Source organism: Jaculus jaculus, chromosome 5 (genome assembly GCF_020740685.1).
Source record: "Jaculus jaculus isolate mJacJac1 chromosome 5, mJacJac1.mat.Y.cur, whole genome shotgun sequence".
In the NCBI taxonomy this organism is placed as follows: domain Eukaryota; kingdom Metazoa; phylum Chordata; class Mammalia; order Rodentia; family Dipodidae; genus Jaculus; species Jaculus jaculus.
Genome location: NC_059106.1, coordinates 2,309,814 through 2,330,869, shown reverse-complemented (window position 1 = coordinate 2,330,869; position 21,056 = coordinate 2,309,814). Strand labels below are relative to the sequence as shown.

Genomic DNA, 21,056 nt, shown 5'->3' with positions numbered 1-21,056 from the left:
TCCTCCCAAACAATGCCACCATGTAGGGACCAGTTCAAACACATTAACCTCTGGGGTCATTCATTTTACATTCAAACCACAGCAGCCCCAATTAGGGATTAGAAATTAGGTGTGAGGGCTGGAGAGATGTCTCAGTGGTTAAAGTGCCTGCCTGTGAAGTCTAATAACCTGGGTTTGATTCCCCAGTACCCAAATAAAGCCAAATGCACAAAGTGGTACATGCATCAGGAGTTCTTTTACAGTGGCTAGAGGCCCTGGTGTGTCCATATTCATTCATATTTTTTTTCTTTCTGTCTTCTTCCTCCCCTTCCCCCTCCCCATACCTTTAATCCCAGCACTCAGGAGGCTGAGGTAGGAGGATCACTGTACGTTAAAGTCCACCCTGAGACTACATAGTAAATTCTAGGCCAGCCTGTGCTAGAGTGAGACTCTGCCTAGAACCACTCCCCCACCCAGAAAAGAAAGAAAGTAGGTATGAATGGGAGACTTTACCTGTTCAAGGACACTCCCACTTTGCCCAGTTGTCCTAGAAAGGGTAGAAGAATCCTGAGTAGATGTTTGTCTCCCAATTAGAAGTCCCTGCCCTGTTCATCCTGCTCCTCAGCCTTACCAAGTTGTATTGCCTGGTTTTGTGCTGAGTAGCTATTTGTAGTCTATCTAAATGAATTCACTGTAATCTCAGAACTAGTAATAACATCTATGATTTTAGGGTTTGTTACAATATGATCACAAGAATGAAAAGGCTTGAAGGACATTTTAAAAGCCCATTTTTACAAGTCTTGATTGTACACATTTGGCGGGAAGAGGCAAGAGAATTGATCAGGAATTCAAGGTCATCCCCTGCTGCCTTACGAGAGCAGTTTATGCTACATGTGACATTTTCTACAAAGAATTAAATTCAAAAGGAAATAAGCTTTAAAATAATAAAAGTTAGACTCATCTTTAAGTTCTTTAAAAAATATTTATTTATTTGAGAAAGAGAATGAATGGGCATGCCAGAGGGTCTAGCCACTGCAAATGAATTCCAAATGCATGGACCATTTTGTGCATCTGGCTTATGTGGGTACTGGGGAATCAAACATAGATCCTTAGGCTTTACAGACAAGTCTCTTCATCACTAAGACATCTTTCCAGTCCCTAAATCCTTTCTTTATTTCTTCCTTTTTTTTGAGAGAGAGAAATAGGCGGAGAGAGAGAATGGGCGTATCAGGGCTTCCAACCACTGCAAACGAACTCCAGATGCATGCACCACCTTGTACATCTGGCTTATGTGGGTCCTGGGAATTGAACTGAGGTCCTTTGGCTTTTAACCACTAAGCTATCTCTCTTAGCCCCCTTTTATTGTTTTTTGAAGTAGGATCTTGTTTCTATTCCAGGCTTATGTAGAATTCACTGTTTAGTCTCAGGGTGACCTCGAACTCAGAGCAATCCTCCTACCACTGCCTCCTAAGTGCTGGGATTATAGGTGTGCGCCACCAAGCCCTGCTTTTCTTTGTAAGTTTTTTGTTTGTTTTTAAGGTAGGATCTTGGTCTAGCCCATGCCAAAGTATTTTTTTTATTACTATTTATTTATTTGAGAGCAACAGGCAGAGAGAGAGAGAGAATGGGCACTCCAGGGCCTCTAGCTACTGCAGACGAACTCCACATGCATGCACCCCCTTGTGCATATGGGTCCTGGGGAATCGATCTTCAAACCGGGGGTCCTTAGGCTTCACAGGCAAACACTTAACTGACTAGGCCATCTCTCCAACCCTTTATTATTTATTTATTTATGTTATTTTGGTTTTTTGAGGTAGGGTCTCACTCTAGCCCAGGCCGACCTCGAATTCACTCTGTATTCTCTGGGTGGCCTCAAATTTACGGCAATCCCCCAACTTCTGCTTCCCAAGTGCTGGGATTAAAGGTGTGTGCCACCATGCCCGGCTTCCTTTATTATTATTTTTTATTTTTATTTTTTTTAATTTGAGAGTGACAGACACAGAGAAAAAGACAGATAGAGGGAGAGAGGGAGAATGGGCGCGCCAGGGCCTCCAGCCTCTGCAAACGAATTCCAGACGCGTGCGCCCCCTTGTGCATCTGGCTGACGTGGGACCTGGGGAACCGAGCCTCGAACCGGGGTCCTTAGGCTTCACAGGCAAGCGTTTAACCGCTAAGCCATCTCTCCAGCCCTCCTTTATTATTTTTAAGCAGAGAGAGAATGGCCACAATAGGGCCTGTAGCCACTCTAGACAAACTCCAAATGCATGAGCCACTTTGTGCATCTTTGTATAGGTACTGGGGAGTCAAACTCCAATTGTTTTGGCTCTATGAACAAGTGCCTTAACTGTTGAGCCATCTCTCCAGCCCTGTTTCTAGCTTTTGAAGGTAATTTTCTAACCCTTATAATGCAACATTATATTTGGAGTGCCCAAGCTGAAACTTTTTGTTTTGACCTGGAACTCACTGTGTAGTCACAGGCTGGCCTTGAACCTACAATGATTCTCTTACCTCAGTCTCCCCAGTGCTAGGATTAAAGGCATGTGCCATCACATCTGACTCTTAAATTTTTTTTATTTTTAGAGAGAGGGAAAGAGATAATTGGCATATCAAGGCCTCAGCCACTGAAATTGAACTCCAAATGCTCATGCCATCTAGTGGGCATGTTCAGTTTTGCACTTGCCTTGTCTTTCTGCATCTGGCTTATGTGGGATCTGGAGAGTCAAACATTCGTCCTTAGGCTTCACAGGCAAGCCCCTTAGCCACCCAATTTTTTTTTTACTTTAAGAATCAGGAGCTGTAGAGATGGCTTAGTGGTTAAGGCGTTTGCCTCCCAAGCCAAAGGATCCAGGTTCGATTTCCCCAGGACCCATGTAAGCCACATGCACAGGGTGACACGTGCCTCTGGAGTTTGTTTACAGTGGCTGGAGGCTGTGGCATGCATATTCTCTCTCTCTTAAAAATAAAAATGCTGTTTTAAAACTAAAATAAAAAAATAATCTGGCTAAGCCATTTCTCCAGCCCATGGAGTATGTTTTATTTTAATTATTTTATTTATTTATTAGATACAGAGGGAGAGAGAGATTGGGGGCACCATGGCCTCTGGCCACTTTAAATGAACTCCAGATGCATGCGCCACAATGTGCATCTGGCTAATGTACCTGGAGAATCAAACCTGGGTCCTTAGGCTTCACAGGCAAGTGCCTTTACCACTAAGCCATCTCTCCAGCCCTGGTGTAGGAGTTTTGAGGGTGGAGGACTTGGTGTAACCATTCATTCTCTCTTTTTGGGGGGGAGGATTCAAGGTAGGGTCTCACTCTAGCCCAGGTTGTCTTGGAATTCACTGTGGAGTCTCAGGGTGGCCTTGAACTCAGGGCAATTCTCCTACCTCTGCCTCCTGAGTGTTGGGATTAAAGGCGTGCGCCACCACGCCCAGCTTACTCTCTTGAATGAATAAATGTGTTGTAAAAAAGTTAAGCAAAAAGAATTAAAATATCACTTTGCAATTCACAAAAAGAAAACAAAGTACTTACTGTCCATGAATTCAAGGCCACCCTGAGACTACATAGTAAATTCTAGGTCAGCCTGAACTAGAGTGAGACCCTACCTCAAGGGGAAAAAAAAAACACTGATGGTTTATTATTCAGTGTGCACACTTTGCAGCTTACTTTATTAATTTATCTGGGGTGGGGAGTGGCAGATACTGAGAATGGGTGCACCTGGCCTCCACCCATACAGAGGAACTCCAGACACGTGCACCACCTTCATTGCACATCTGGCTTACATGGGTACTGGAGAACTGAACCATAGGCTTCATATCCAAGTGCCTTAACTGCTAAGCCATCTCTCCAGCCCCCTTTACTTTATTTGTTAATGAATATGGGATTTGAAATTTAATTAAAACACCAAAATAAAGCTTCCCTCTCTCGCCTGTTACCCCCTCCCCGCCCAATTTTTATTTTATTTTATTAACAACTTCCATTATTGTAAATAATATCCCATGGTAATTCCACCCTCCCCCCACTTTCCCCTTTGAAACTCCACTCTCCATTATATCTGCTCCCCCTCTCAATCAGTCTCTCTTTTATTTTGATGTCATGATCTTTTCTTCCTATTATGATGGTCTTGTATAGGTAGTGACAGGCACTGGGAGGTCATGGATATCCAGGCCATTTTGTGTCTGGAGGATCACATTGTAAGGAGTCCTCCCTTCCTTTGGCTCTTACATTCTTTCTGCCACCTCTTCCACAATGGACCCTGAGCCTTGGAAGGTGTGATAGAGATATTTCAGTGCTGAGCACTCCTCTATTACTTCTCAGCCCCATGGTGCCTTCTGAGTCATCCCAAGGTCACTGCCATCTGAAAAGAGAAGGTTCTCTAACCAAAAGTAAGAGTAGCATTAATATGGGTGTGAACATTAAAAGAAGTGCTTACTGGGCAGTTTGGTGACCATAGTATATACATTTAGCCAGGCAGCAGCAGACATTACACCCCTTGGGCTCATGTAGGTTTCCAATATCAGGGATGTATTCCCTCCCATGGAGCGGGCTTCCAGTCCAATTAGAGGGCAGTTGGGTTACCCCGTAATAGACATGCCACTATTGTACCAGTTGACTCATTTGTCCAGGCTGGCCAAATACAAGGCTTGCAGTGTCCACTGTTGGGTATCTTCACTGGTGATTTCTCTCTCTCCCATTGAACTGCATGCAGCATGGCTTTTTACAGCATTCTGTCAGCTGGTCTACATGGAGGTTTTTAGCTCAACTCCAGCAAGATTTCTCAGTGATCTTGCAGCCCAAGTATGTGGAATCTTCAGCAGTAGGGTCTTACCATCTATTCCTGGTGAGAAACCAAGGGCCTCGACAATGGCCTATTATGTTTTGGAGGCATCCAGGACCTCCCTGGCTAACAACTCACTGGAAGGTATCCCATCCCTGGCTCTGAAAATTTTCTAATAACAATCTATGGTTCCTGAGTGTTCCATTGTCCAAAAAGCAGGTTTCTGTGTGAATTATTTATATCCTCTTAGATTTTGATTAGCTCTCCCTCCACCTTTCCTTTACTCAATCTCTTCCCCTGACCTCACTTACGCCTTTTCACCCCCATTAATCTGTTCTTCTACTTACATATATACAATACCATTCTATTAAGTCCTTTCCCCCCTTCCTCCCTTTCTGTACCTTATATATCTCCTTTCTAGCTTACTGGCCTCTGCTACTGAGTTTTCTTGCTACTCACATAGAAGTCCAATCATTTATACATAGGATCCACATATGAGAGAGAACATGTGATATTTAATTTTCTGGGCCTGGGTTACCTCACTTAGTATAATCCTTTCCATATCCATCAATTTTCCTGCAAATTTCCTAACTTAATTTTTCTTTACTGCTGAGTAGAACTCCATTGTGTAAATTGCCGTATCTTCATTATCCACTTAACAGTTGAGGGGCATCTAGGCTGGTTCCATTTCCTAGCTATTATGAATAGAGAGGCAATAAACATGGTTGAGCAAGTATCTCTAAGATATCTCTAAGATAGTGAGACTACAAGTCCTTAGGATATATGCCTAGGAGTGGTGTAGCTGGATCCATATGGTAAATTAGGGATAATTGATGTTTTTGTTGGTAAAAGTTACACTAAGATCATTTGCTCATGACAGTACAAATCCATTTAAGTCACTATTTCAGTATAATTAAGAAGTACCACCTCCACTTCCTATTGCTTTTCTTTCTCTCCTGATTGTCCTCCTCTGCTTTCTCTTCTTGCCAGAAATTAGAAGCAGCTAATAAATAGGATCTTAAAAGAACAAGAAAGTGGGGGAGGGAGGGTATTACCATGGGATTTTTTTTTTATTTATTTTTTTTTATTTTTCGAGGTAGGGTCTCACTCTAACCCAGGCTGACCTGGAATTCACTATGGAGTCTCCAGGTGGCCTAGAACTCACGGCAATCCTCCTACTTCTGCCTCCCGAATGCTGGGATTAGAGGTATGTGCCACCACACCCGGCAGGGATATTTTTTATAATCATGGAAAATGTTAATAAAAATTGTGAAAAGAAAAAAAAATAAAAATAAAACTGAAAAAAACCAAAATAAATAAATAAATAAAAAGAAGAAAAGAAATTTGATGCATGGTCTTTTAAATTTAATGTATGATCCCAAGAAGTGTGTGGAGCTCCTACCTTCCTTCTGGATCCCAGCTGTGATTGTCACGTCTAACAGAGAATGTGAATACAGGCATTTCTAACCACTTTCAGCTTCTAAGAAACAAAGTCCTAAGTCCCCACTTATCTGAAGAAGGTCAAGTCCAAGACCCTTCCCTTACTGAGCCCTGTCTATACTGTACCGTATATGCACATATGATAAAGCTTAACTTAATTAGTTGGCAATAACTACTAATATAATAGGGCAGTGTACTATATCCTATAGTCAAAAGTTATGAAAATGTGATCTCTGTCAAAATAACTGCACTGGGGCTGGAGAGATGGCTTAGCAGTTAAGCGATTGCCTGTGAAGCCTAGGACCCCAGTTCGAGGCTTGATTTCCACAGTACCCACGTAAGCCATATGCACAAGCCATATGCACAAGGTGGCACATGCATCTGGAGTTAGTTTGCAGTGACTGGAAGCCCTGGCCCACCCACTATCTCTCTCTCTGCCTCTTTCTCTTTCTCTCTCTGTCTGTCTGTCACTCTCAAATAAATAAATAAAAATAAAAAATTATAAACAAAGTAACTGCACTCAACTTGTGATGAGACAAGGTGAACATGGGCTACTATATAAAGTTCACAAGTGCAGGCTGCATTACTTGTGCTGAGGTGGCTGCCGAAGAGCTCAGGGTCTATACCTGGCCGTGTGTCTATCTATACTGGACAAAGTATTGATGCATATCTGCTATAGACTGAGACAGCCTGAGATTTCATCATACACCCACATCTAAATTTCATTTTAAAACTTAAGAATTTATTATGTCTAAAATTTTTCATTTAGTATTTTTGGAGCACAGTTGATCATCAATAACTGAAACCATAGAAAGAAAAATTCCACATGAGTGACGATCGCTATAAATTTACCCAAAGTTCACATAATTGTATAATGTAATGCATGCCTCCAAACACCAACTTTAACATTATATTTATAAAGTATAGATCATTTTAGGAATTTATCTGGTCAGTGAACTTGTTTTTACCCTTGAATTTAGTTTTTGTTTGTTTTGATTTTTCGAGGTACGGTCTCACTGTAGCCCAGGCTTACTTGAAATTCACGATGTAGTCTCAACCCGGCCTCGAATTAACAGCAATTCTCTTACTTCATCCTCCCTCCGAGTGCTGGGGTTAAAGGCATGCACCACCACACCCAGGTTTACCCTTGAATTTAGTGAAGGCAAGATTACAAGGGAATATTTAAAAATCAATACTTGGTGGAGTATAGTATAATTAAATTCCACATTTTTCTTCCAAACTTTGTAACATTTCTCTTAGAATCTTAGAGTAACCAGTGGAATATAGTTGGTTATTGATGTTCTTAAGCAACCATCCCCATTTTCTCACACTTCTATTGTGAGATTAGTAGTGAACAAGTTACTGTGGTGTGATATGTAAACTTTAGAGTTTCTTTGTATCTAGATGGTGAGTTGATCTGAAATTTATACCACTGGTCGGTTTTAAGAATAAACCTCGACACAGCATAATTACTTACTGCCAGTCAGCATGTTGTTGATATTTTTTCTAGCTAATATGATGGCACTAGGTTAAGGAGATACAACCTGCTAGATGTCTGCTCTTTCCTTACACAACATCAGGAGAAGTTAGAGTTGGGAGAGGCTGTTTACTGAGGGAGCACTGACAGCTGAAATCAAAGAAGGGATTGGAAGTGTAAAAAGCAATTTATCCAGTAGTTTAAAAGCACACTAGAGCCATTTAGTGTAGGAGCAAATTGTCTGTGTACCTACTTAACCAATATCATTGTGGTTGTTATATCACAGTCTGTTTTTTGACAGTGTTTGAGAGTGTAATGTGTGTATGTATAGTGCATGTGTGCAGATTTGCATGCCCCATGCAGACTCATGTGCCCCGTGTGCATGCATGTGGCGGCCAGAGAAGAGATCACTGGCTGTCCTCTATCACTCTTCCACATTGGTCCTTGAGTTGGAGCCTCTCAGTGAACTCAGAGTGGCCCTCTTCTTCAGGCTAGCTGTCCAGTTATTTGTCTCTGGCACCCACAGGACTTGGGATAAGCATGTATGACCATGCCCAGCTTTTTGTTGTTGTTGTTAAACCATGGTACTGAGGATCAAATTGAGTATCAGGGCCTTCTATTATTGTGGCACTTACCCACTGAGGTATTTCCCCATCCCTAGTGGTTTTGTTGTTTTCTTTATTTTTTTGTTTTCTTTTGAGACTGAAAAATAAAAAAAAAAAAACAAGAGGTCTTCAAAATTGACACACCTTTTTACATGCCAAGCAACTAAGATGTTATCAAATAAAGAGTTGTATATTAAATGACATTATTTTAAATGTGAACACTGATACTTGCTTCCCACTTAGCTTAGCCACATTATGTGTAATCATTTTGTTCCTTGGTGAAGTCTAGGGGGAGATGTTCAGATGGAATTCTAAAAGTATTTGCTCATTGAGTTCAAAGGAAATATGTTTCTGGTTCTATAGATTTTTTTAAATTGAGTGATGTGCCAAAAATAATTACTAACCTTATTTGAAAATGATTTTCATTATCTGATTCATTAAGCTTTAGGTTTTCACTCAGTATTACATTGGAGACAGTGTTATTTTCATAAGAAAATGATAGCTTGTTTGTGGTACTAGTCCTTATGACTGGATTGTTAATGAGCCTGAGCTACTTGGTTCTGGTGATTACAAAACAGAATACTTAGCATAAATTGTACATGATATAACTGAACAAGAATTAAATACTTTCTGGATATTTAGTAAAGAGCTGAGTGTGTGTGTGTGTGCGTGTATACACACATGTACCTGTATACCATAGAAGGGATTTTTTTTTTTTTTGGTAGCATTGTGAGGTTTAATAGTATGAAAACCCAAGTGTGCTAGCACACATCTGTAATCCCAGCACTCTATAAGCTGAGAAGAATTGGGAGTCCAGCCTGGGGTATACAGCAATGCTCTACCTTAAAAAGACAAACCAGTAAGAAATCATGTGCTCATCATCATGAGATGATTAAGAGAGAGCATTCCCCTCTCTCTTAATTTGATAGCTTGACCTAATCCTTCTAAGGAGTCAAGCAGTCATAACTCTGCATTTCTCAGTTTGTGAGTGGCAGTCTGGTTCCTGATGCTAGCTACTTACCCATTAGACCGTGTATGAATTAAAGGTGGCTTTCAGGAAAGTTAGTAGAAATGTTGGCCTTGCAAAAAAGTCAGGTGGTTGGTGCAGGACTGTTTGCAGATGCCTGGCAGACTTGGGAAGCCATTCTGCAGTAGGGGCTGCATATCTGGATGAGGGCTTAATGGAGCTGGAACTGCTACAGGAGCTCCCCATCAACCCTGCTTTATTTTGACTTTTACCACTAGTAGGAAAGTGGAAAAGCAGGTTCACGTTCCCTTCCTTTTTTATTTATTTGAGAGAAAATGGGTTCGCCAGGGCCTGCAGCCACTGCACATGAACTCCAGGTGTGTGCTCTCCCTTGTGCACATGTGCGGCATTGTACATTTGTGTCTCTGCATCTGGGGCCTGGGCATAATCTCTTTTCTTTTTATTTATTTTGGTTTTTCGAGGTAGGGTTTCACTCTAGCTCAGGCTGACCTGGAATTCACTATGTAGTCTCAGGGTGGCATCAAACTCGAGATTCTCTTACCTCTGCCTCCTGAGTGCTGGGATTAAAGGTATCGGCCACCACACCCAGCTTCCTTGCCTTCTTATATATAACTAAGTAGGCTCTTATGTGCAACTGGTAAGAACATAGAAAATGTGAGTGCCTTGTTCAGCCTTCTGAAAAAAACAAAAAAAGGAAAAAGAAAAACTCAGATGGGCCAGGTATAGGAACACATGCATATAGTCCTTACAGTCAAGTGGCTAATGTAGAGGGAAAAGAAAAAAAATTATTAATTTTTATTTTATATTAATTGTAACAGGTTATTCTCTTTTATTCCCTCACCCCAGAAAGTATTAGGCAAGTCCACATTAGTAGAGATTATGTATAATGACCAGTACTCTTCAGATACTTGAAGGTCTTTAAAGCCCCAGAGACTGTCCAAGGTGGAAGGAGAACAAGCAGACAAGACAATCTAGGTTAGACCTTAGATCCAAAAAAGAGTACTTGGGGGAAACTGGTGATACTTGTTTAAGGAATATTAGTGGTGTCATTTCAATATTATTAGGATTTCAGTAATTTAATCTCAAGTTACCATTCAGGGAAGTTGAATGAAGGAATCTGGGCTGTTTTTTACAACTTTCCTCCAAATGTAAAATTATTTCCAAGTATGCTGTTAGAGATAAGGATTTGAAGTATGGGTATTAATTGCAACCAGAAGCCAGATAACTAAGTAAGTTTTGTTATCAGAACCCTTACTCTTTAAACTGAATGAATTTACTGTGTGTGTGTGTGTGTGTGTGTGTGTGTGTGTGTGTGTGTATGTATATAATATATATATATATTTTTTAAGATAGGGTCTCATTCTAGCTCATGCTGACCTGGAATTCACTATGTAGTCTTAGGGTGGCCTTAACTCTCAGTGATTCTCCTACCTCTGCCTCCCGAGTGCTGGGATTAAAGGTGTGGGTCACTACACCTGGATCACTAGATATATTTTTATTTATTGTTAATTTTATTTTTTGGTTTTTCAAGGTAGGCTGACCTGGAATTCACCATGTAGTGTCAGGGTGGCATCAAACTCACTGTGATCCTCCTACCTCTGCCTCTTTTGGGCTAGGATTAAAGGAATGTGCCACTACAGTTTATTGTTAACTTTTATTGCAGTATTTTTCTGAGGATTCTGTCAGCTCTGCTTATTCTCTAGATACCATCCCCAATCAGGTTCATCTGTTCACTTGGTGGCAGCAGTCATCATTCCAGTGACAAATTTATTCCTGTCAATCCCCTGGTTATCCTCATCATCTCATTGACCAGTCTCAGGAAAGGTTCCCATTCTTGAACTGCACTCACAAGGCCTCACCTACTTATATTTCCCTTTATTGTGAAGACTGCCCTTCCCCAAACTGAGTTGCTCCACCTTTCTGGTGTTTTGGGGGTCATCTTCCTTGTTCTTCCTCTAGTTCTTTTGTCTTACCCCCATTGTCTGCCTGGTTCTTCAAAAACATTTATTTGCAAGCAGAGAGAGAGAGAGAGAGAGAGAGAGAGAGAGAGAAGAGAGAGACAGAGAATGGGTACGTTAGGGTCACCAGTCACTGCAAACAAATCCTAGATACGTGCACCACTTTGTGGGCTTTATAATGGCTTTAGAATCGAATCCCAGTTGTTAGGCTTTTCAGGCAAACTCCGCAACCCCTGAGCCATCTCTCCAGCCCTACAGCATCCTTTAGTTCCCTTTTCTAGCATGCGTCACACTCCTGCAGTAAGTTTGTATTTTACCATAGACTATCTGTGGTGTAAAGAATAAATTCATAAGGAACAAGATCATTTTCAAGGCTCAATATAAGTAAGGAGTCTCTTGAGGAACCCCAAACAAGAAACAGTGGAAGCCTTCATTTGGGCAGTGGCTGAGGGAATGGAGTCCAGAGACCTTTACCAAACAGTGTTAGATCCTTGAGGGCAGTTTTTATTCTGTTCCCCTTTAAGTTCATAGCAGGGGAACTCTTAGAAATCTTGCCTTTCCCTGTGGACTTTCTCATCTAGCCCTTCCTTACCTGTCTCTGAGTTTGGAACCTTGAGTGCTTGTCTGCATGTGAAGAGTTCAATTCATTTTGGGGTGGGGGCAGTTCTCAATTCTTCAGCACTCTACAACTTTCCTTTGAGATGTTGAGTTAAAGCAGATGATATGGGGTGGTCTATTAGCTTATATATATTTGTTTTGTTTGGATAGGTAGAAGGCAGGGGTAAATAAATTAATGATTTTTTGCCCATTTACCATTTTCCCATGCCCAACTTCCTACTTGAATTATCATTACCACAGCACTCTCTTCCATTTCATCTGTCGTCTGTCACTAGTCAAGTTTTATGATGACGTTCCCAACACTCTGTCCTCTATACTTGTTATTTTAAGCTAGTTTTTATAAGATGACTTATCAAGTATATTCTTGGGTATTTGTCTCATTTTCTTCATCTTGAATTCATGATCATTATTTTGACTAAACCTTGATGTTGAATTATTTCAGGAATTTAAAATTTCCTGAGAAATGAAAATGTCTCACTTTTTTTTTTTTTTACTAGTCCTTCATAATTGAGCCAGCATTTGGTTAGCCTTAATTTCTACATAGTGTCAAAATAGTGTACTTATTAAAAGTGAGGGCTGGAGAGGTAGCCTAGTAGTTCGAGTGTTTTCCTGTGAAGCCAAAGGACCCAAATTTGATTCCCCAGGACCTACGTAAGCCAGATGCACAAGGTGACGCATGCATTTGGACTTCATTTACAGTGGCTGAAGGCCCTGGTGTGCCCATTCTTTCTTTTTTTCTCTGCCTCTTTCTCCCTCCCTTTCTTTCTCAAATAAATAAATAAAATAAAAATTCAAAAGATAGGCCTGAGTGACTGTTTAGTCTATCCCTTAATCTTTGTCCTTTTTTGTTTGTTTTTGAAGCAGGGTCACATTCTAGCCCATGCTGACCTAGAACTCACTGTGTTGTCTAGGTTAGTCCAGAACTCATAGCAATCATCCAATCACCACTTTGAAGTGCTGAGATTAAAGGCATGCGCCACCATGCCCAGCACTCAATCTGTTTATGTCTGTATTTTTACCTTAAAATGTAGACATTAATGTCTCTCTGGGGCTATTGTGATAGTACTAATTAATAGTGTTATAGCTAGCATACTACAAATGCATTTTATATTAGGTATATTTTTATGACATCTTGATAATAAGATAAAAATGTATTATATTAATCTTGGATGAATAATAGCCAGACAATACATATTTTCTGGAATGGCTGTGAGGGGTGTGTGTGTGTGTGTGTGTGTGTGTACGTGCGCGCGTGCGCATTTGTGGTGTATAGACAGGTGGACGTGCCTTGTGTAAATGCATGCAAAGGCCAGAGGAATGTCACTTTTCTGCCTTCTTTCCCTGAGGTATAGTATTTCATTAAACCTGGAACTCACTATTTTTTGGAGGGTAGACTGGCTGACCAGGGCGCCGCAGCATTTCTCCTGTCTCTGCTCCCCTTAGTACTGAGTTACAAGTATGTGCGACAATGCCCAGTTTTTTAGGTCAGTTCTAGGCAGTCAAACTCAGATCCTTATGCTTCAGCAGCAAGTGCTCAATAACTGCTGAGCCATCTCCCCCAGCATCTCTTGGAGGGAAAGTTGTTGGTTTGGGGTATTAAAAAAAAATTGTACATATGTATAAGCATGTAGGAAACACCAGGATCATAATATGCTTTTATCTCTAGGTGAAAAAATCTTTGGCATAACAAAAGCTCCATGGTTGGGAGTATTGCTCAGTAGTAGAATACATGTTAAGTTTGCACATGGCCCCAAATTCAGTCCCAAGCATCAAACCAATTTTCATAAAAGTTCTACATGGCATGTAAATATGTATAAGATATCTGGAGAACCATTCAGCAGGACATGGGGCAGGACAGGGGAAGGATTCTGCACTCAACTTGGTGGTTTACAAGGAGATGGAATCCTCCACCTGTGTGATCCCTCATGGTTATGCTGTCCATCGTTACAGCTCTTCAAATCCTGTAACAGGTTAGGCTGTGTCTATCTGGGGCCACTTCCACGAATGTGACAGGAACTTGGTATAGAATCTGTTTAGCTGCTTAAATTTCACTACCAAAAGAAAAGGATCATGCTGCTTAACTTCTGAACTTCATGCTATAAAAATAAGGTGTGGGGCTGGAGAGATGGCTTAGCGGTTAAGTGCTTGCCTATGAACCCTAAGGACCCCGGTTCGAGGCTCGATTCCCCAGGACCCATGTTAGCCAGATGTACAAGGGGCTGCACGTGTCTGGAGTTCGTTTGTGGTGGCTGGAGGCTCTGGCACTCCCATTCTCTGTCTCTCTATCTGCCTCTTTCTCTCACTGTCGCTGTCAAATTAATAAATTAAAATAAATAAGGTGTGAAGTAGATTGCTTCTAAGGTATTTTCCAATTAAAATTTATATATCCTCCCCAGACCAGTACTCAAAATCATACCTTTATTGTTTCTTGACAGTTCTTGGGAATCTGTGCTTTTATTGAATGGGTTATTTTGGCTAAAAAAGATTAAAAACTGACCACAAGGTGCTGAGAAGTGGTAGAATGCTTTTATAGTGTACAGGAAACTCTGGGTTTGATCCCCATCACCACAAAAGATACTATCTTTCAGGAGGTTACTGTTCTATGTTTGGTGGAAGCAGGATTTTAGAGGGACAAGGCTAAACTTGCACAGTTCACATGCTGTGGTCATTCCCTGGTAGGGAGGTGTGCCTCTAGCTTGTGGCACCGTGTGGGTACACTGGATTACTCAGCACAGGGCAGGGGCATGCTTTAAGGGAAGCAGAGAAAAAAAACATTCCTTAGCAGGATAGTATCCTCTGCATGCTTTTCTTGATACTTCAATGTGAGGTATTTTTCCATCAAATTTATTCTTAAAGGAGAATGTAATATATTTGTTAGTGAGCCATTACTATGTAATAATATCCACTGTCATCTCTCCCTCACCTCTAGAACATTGTAAAAGGACAGTATAATGAGTGCCCAAATAGCCTTCTAGCCTCTGCCTGTCTTTCCCCTCCCTCATTTTTATCATACCCAAGATCTTTTAGTGATAAAATTTTCTAATATACTAACCATATTTAAGCAACTTCAACAGTTCCATCAATATTGTCAGTGATTTTTTTAAAAAACCTATAATCCAATCAAGTATAGCATTTTAAATTTGTTTTCTTGTCTCTTTAGCCTTCTTTAATTTTCCCAAGTTTTTCTTTCAAAAGCTGATATTTTTAGGCTGGGAAGAATAGCTCAGTAATGGAAGGCAATTGCTTGCAAAGTCTTCTAGTCTAGGTTCCACTTCCCTGGTACCTATGTAAAGCAGTTGCAAAGTGGCACATGTTTTGATAGCAGTAAGAAACCCTGGCATACCTATGCTCACTGCTTTTCTCCCATTCTCTTTCTCTCTAGTGAGCATGTTTGCATGGAAATTTTTTTTTTTTTTTTAGGTAGGGTCTCACTCTGGCCCAGGCTGGCCTGGAACTCACAGTGATTCCCTACTTTCACCTCCCAAATGCTGGGTTTACAAGTGTGTACCACCATACCCAGCAAAAATACATCTTAAAGAGTTGGTAATTTTGAAGTGTTTTAGGCTAGCTCTCTCACAGATCTATCAACAGTCCAGACTTACTTTTTCCTTACAGGATTAGATAAAATATTTTTTAGAGGAGCATAAGTATCCCCTCATTAAATTAGGGGGCATTCAGAAAGCCAAGCGCCACATTTTCTCTCTCATATGTGGATCCTAGCTGCAGATGATTGGGCTTCTGCGTGAGAAGGAAAATACTTAGTAGCAGAGGCCAGTAAGTTAAAAAGGAGATATAAAGGGAAGAGAAATGAAGGGAGGAGGGTACTTAATAGGTTGATATTGGATATATGTAAGTACAATGATTGAGATGGGGAGGTAATACGATGGAGAATGGAATTTCAAAGGGGAAAGTGTGGGGGGGGAGGGAATTACCATGGGATTTTTTTTATAATCATGGAAAATGTTAATAAAAATTAAAAAATTAAAAAATAAATTAGGGGGCATAAATTGCTAGCCTGATTATTTTTTCATTATTTTACAGACACATTTATTCATAAAATTTTAATGAGATGTGCCTTTGGAGGGTAAAAAGTGAGCTATTACTGTTTAACATCGCATTACAGAATGAAAAGCTGGTAAACAATAACTAAACAGCTGTGAAGCATATGTATCTGAATTCACAGCCTGCTGAGCTTGATTCTTGGCATCATCCCATCAGAGTATTGGTGTTTAATTTGGTGATTTGGTTAAGTAGTCTGCTGTTTGAGAATACACACTTGCATTTAAAAGCTATCACTAACCAAAACATGACTTGTTCAACACTGTTTCTTCCAACAGGGTTTGTCACTTGTCTGTGATCCTTGCCAGATTCAGCATTTTCTAGTGGCTATAAAATACTAAGAGATAGGTTACATGTGTTTGTATAAACCCTATAGAGTGACCCTTGTTTATAGTATTCACTTGCTGTTCTAAAATGTCTGGAAATATGTGAGGGGATTAGGATCAAATGTTTTCACCTTTAAATGACAAATACTTTAAAAGTCCCTTAGTAATTAAGGCACCATAAAAAGTGAGGATGTTTATTAGCAAGCTCATAGTTGCCCAGTTCCTAGAATTATTAGGAATTATCTTTCCCCTTATAACTAATGTTTAGTCCTGTGTCAATAGAGTCACTGTGCTGCTGTTTGTGTACAGGAAGTTTCTGGAAGGCCTAAGTTGTACATTGTAAAATTTAAGATGCAAACAAAAAGAAAAACAGCTTTGGTAATTAAAGATTTGGCAGTGAAGTTCAAGTTCTGCATCTTACTAGCACCGTGCAGATTGTTCCTCTATTGTCACTGGAATTTCCCCCCTCCCCTTTCCTCTTCCCCAGTGCTGGACATTAAATCCAAGGCTGCATGCTTACTGGCAAGCATGTATGTCACTGAGGCTTACTGTTAACAGGTGAATACTTTCTGTTCAAAATTAGAGGGAGACCTTTACTTGATAGTAATAAAACAATATTTTCAAATGTTACAATTACCATTCTACTAATTCAGAATTACTTAATTTATATGACCTAATAATTTCCAAAGCCTAAAGAGAAATAGAATTATTTGAGATGTAGGTATTTATTTTTGCTTTGTCATATTAGTGGCTTGTTTCCTTTTACATTTCAGATTGTCCATCTGTTTCGTGATGAGTTTCTATTACTTTTAAAGTAAACCAGCCTTGAAATTATGTTTATCATCAAGTATTTGTGGAAAAGTTAGGCTTGGGCTGTTGTTTTGTTTTGAGTACTTAAGCTAGCACTTAATTTTCATCTCTTAAAATACGTCTGTATCAAAGAGGACAAGATATTTGTGGTAAAGGATTATACACTGGGAAAATAGCAATTGGGGAAATTTTAGACAAATTAGGGTGGAACTTCTCAGACAAGATTCACCTTTGAATAGTTAAGCTTTTTAAAAATGTTTTTATTGACAACTTCCATAATTATAGACAATAACCATGATAATTTCTTTCCCCATCACTTTCCCCTTTGCAACTCCACTCGTCATCACGTCCCCTCCACCTCTCAATTAGTCTCTCTTTCATTTTGATGTCATCATCTTTTCCTCCTATTATGATGGTCTTGTGTAGGTAGTGTAAAGCACTGTGAGGTCATGGATATGTAGGCCATTTTGTGTCTGGAAGAGTGGATTGTAAGGAGTCCTACCCTTCCTTTGGCTCTTACATTCTTTCTGCTACCTCTTCCACATTGGACCCCCTGAGCCTTGGAGGGTGTGAAAGATGTTTTAGTGCTGAGCACTCCTCTGTCACTTCTTCTCAGTACTATGTTGCCTTTCAGATTATCCCAGTGGTCACTGCCATCTGAAAAGAGAAATTTTTCTAACCAAAAGTGGGAGTAGCATTAATATATGGGTATGAATGTTAAGAAAAGTGCTTACAGGGCAGTATGGTGAGCACTCAGCCAGACACCATTAGGGCTCGTGACCTCCCCCACCATACCTTTTCAGTATCAGGCATTCACTCCCATGGAGCAGGCCTCCAGTCCAATTAGAAAGTGGTTGGTTTCCCCCATAATAGACTTGTCACTATTGCACCCATTGGCTCATTTGTCCTGGCTGCCCAAACTGAAGGCTTGCATTCATTGTCCACTGTTGTTTATCTCCACTGATGGCTTCTCTCTCTCCCATAATGCTGCATGCAGTGTAGCTTTTTCCAACTTTCTGTCAGCTGGTCTACAGGGAGAAGCTTTTCAGCTCAGCTCCAACAAGATTTAAAGAAGAGTTTTAAATTAAAGCTATATGTGGCTGAAACAAAACCTCTTTTTAAAAAAAAATACTTTATTTTTATTTATTTATTTATTTGAGAGAGAGAATATGGCCGTACGAGGGCCTCCAGCCACTGCAAATGAACTCCGGTCGCATATGCCACCTTGTGCATCTGGCTTAGATGGGTCCTGAGGAATCGAACCAAGGTCCTTTGGCTTTTTAGGCAAGTGCCTTAGCTACTAAGGCATCTCTCCAGTCCCAGTACCTCATTTGTTTGTCTGTCTATTTGTTTGTTTGTCTGTCTTTCTGTCTGTCTGTCGAGGTAGGGTCTCACTCTAGCCCAGGCTGACCTAAAATCTCAGGGTGACCTTGAACTCATGACAATCCTCCTAACTCTGCCTCCCAAGCCCAACGCCTCTTTTGACAAAGGAATAACAATGCCTGTTCAAATTACACTATAAACTATACCTTTTATTTTGGTTTTTGCTAAACATATGGTATAAAGAAGCCTTCTGATCTCTTAGACCATAGGATTATGTAAACCCTTTAAAACAGAACATTCTGGTGCCGAGAAAAATTGTATTTCTGGCTAGTGGTATATATATCTTTGTTCAAATAGTGCAAGTAATAAATGAGCGTTGTGTGATGAGATCCTTACAACATTCCTGCTGGCTTGAGGAAACTGGTCTTTGTATAACAAAATAGGAAGCAAAGGTAGGTGAGAATCAGCATATACACATACACACTCATTCTCTCTCTCCACTTGTGTGATTATTCAGTATTTACCCAATGGATAGAAATAGATTCATTTTTTTCTTTGTCTTATTTCCTTTGTCATACATAGTTAGTGAACACTGAGTTCTTTTAAACTTGATTTTCATTATACTTTTCTTGTAAGTACACTCCAAGCTAAGGCAGCCCATGAACATCTTGACAGCCAGCAGGACTGTCCTCTATCATAACTGTTGCTGCTTCCATCTGTTGGTGTGAAGAAGTAATGCTCTTGCTAGAATAGAAAGCTATTGAAATCTTAACAGAAGCGAATTAAGTAACAAATAAATGTGCGCACTCTTTATGCTTCTTCTTCTTCTTCTTCTTCTTCTTCTTCTTCTTCTTCTTCTTCTTCTTTTTTTTAACCCTGGTTTTTCGAGGTAGGGTCTCACTTCTAGCTCAGGCTGACCTGGAATTCACTATGTTGTCTCAGGGTGGCCTCGAACTCTATGCGATCCTCCTACCTCTGCCTCCCGAGTGCTGGAATTAAAGGTGTGCACCACCACGCTCGGCAGCATTTTCTTTCTTTATGACAACTAAAGTCAGTTTGAAAATGGAAAACTGTCATGGGATGTCAGCTATTGTAGACAGATTGTTTTAGATTTTTCAAGGTAGGGTCTCACTCTAGCCAAGGCTGACCTGCAATTCACTATGAAGTGTATTAGGGTGGTCTTGAACTCACAGTGATCCTTCTACCTCTACCCTCTACCTTCTGAGTGTTGGGATTAAAGGTGTGTGCCACCACACCCAGCAAGATTGATTTTTTTTTTTAATTCCTACTTAGTGATTTTTTTTTAAATTTTTTATTTATTTGAGAACGACAGACACAGAGAGAAAGACAGATAGAGGGAGAGAGAGAATGGGCGCGCCAGGGCTTCCAGCCTCTGCAAACGAACTCCAGACGCGTGCGCCCCCTTGTGCATCTGGCTAACGTGGGACCTGGGGAACCGAGCCTTGAACCAGGGTCCTTAGGCTTCACAGGCAAGCGCTTAACCGCTAAGCCATCTCTCCAGCCCCCCTACTTAGTGATTTTTAAAGTGTCAAATTTATGTATTAATATCTAGATTCCTTATGATCTGTTCTTTATAAAATTACTGAAAGTATGACTATCTGAGCTTTTTGCATCTCTGTGAGCCAGGCAAAATTTAACATCAATATTTTAATAGCAAGAAAATCCTTACAGCCTTTGCACATTCACAGATTTGCAGACTTTGGCATCATTGCTTCTGACTTGCTAATGAAGAGCTTGATTTAGCTCTGATGCATTTCAGATATTCTGGGTGATGACTGGCTAGAATGTTCCTGACATCATAACATGCAGCTAGCTGTTGACTTTCTATTGTCTCTGAGTCTTCACACTGCTCTTGCATGCTCTCCAGTGCCTGACTAATCTGCTGGATGTTTGTGCAGAGCTCTAGGGGAGCAATGCCGGGCACCTGCTTACAGATAATATGGAAGCCACATCCTCATTAGTTCTGTATGAGGAAGTAAATACCAGTGCAATGAAGGTATGTGACCTGACTCATTTGTTAAATGTGTTAAAAGATAAATATATGAGGAATTATTCATGTTCACATAGTTCCATAATCTTTATCAGGAATATATGTGATAAATCTAGAGTTGGGGCATTTTATGAGCAGGTTTTACTAGTTTTGTAAAGATGCGTGTGTATATTGATAGAGTAGGAATCATTTGCTTCTCAGTGATAGTACCAGCTCTTCCCTTGCTCCTCAGAATTTCAATGCTTCTGATGTATTGTGTATAGGGTGGTTTGCCTGTATGCTAATTTACATTTAAGTATTTGAAAATAAGTCATCAGATGAATAAATAAGATTTGTCTTTCAGATTCACCCCAAAATAGCAATATTGCATGACTTGTTTGGTATTTTAAATTTTTATTAGAGAACAAATTCAGTGTGAACTGACTATTTTCAAAACTCAAGTAAGGTTTTGTATCTTTGCCTGGGGATCAGATGAAATAATTGTAATTTTTAAAGGATTTAGAGCAAAGTCTAGAGCTGCTATTGCTCTGACTGGCGTAAAGAAATACCTTGTAGGAAAACAACTGCTAATTAAACTGTTATTTTTGGAGAGCATATGATTTCTAATTACCCAATCTAAAAACTTCATGTTTACTATGTTGATTCCTGAAGACTGGAATCTTACAACTGTAGTGATATTAAATAAT

At 40.2% G+C, this 21,056-nt stretch overlaps 1 protein-coding gene across 3 annotated transcripts in view; it reads left to right on the top strand.

The window, feature by feature from the left end:
• Window positions 1–21,056, top strand: part of R3hdm1 (R3H domain containing 1) — a 135,479-nt gene that overhangs the window by 7,052 nt on the left and 107,371 nt on the right. Inside the window, exon 1 of one of the 3 annotated variants that reach the window (XM_045149296.1) lies at window positions 20,221–20,376. The exons of the other annotated variants lie outside the window; for them this stretch is intronic. The gene's annotated coding sequence lies outside the window, so the exon portion shown is untranslated. Of the gene's footprint in view, window positions 1–20,220; window positions 20,377–21,056 lie in introns of those variants that run through there. 3 annotated transcript variants of the gene reach the window in all.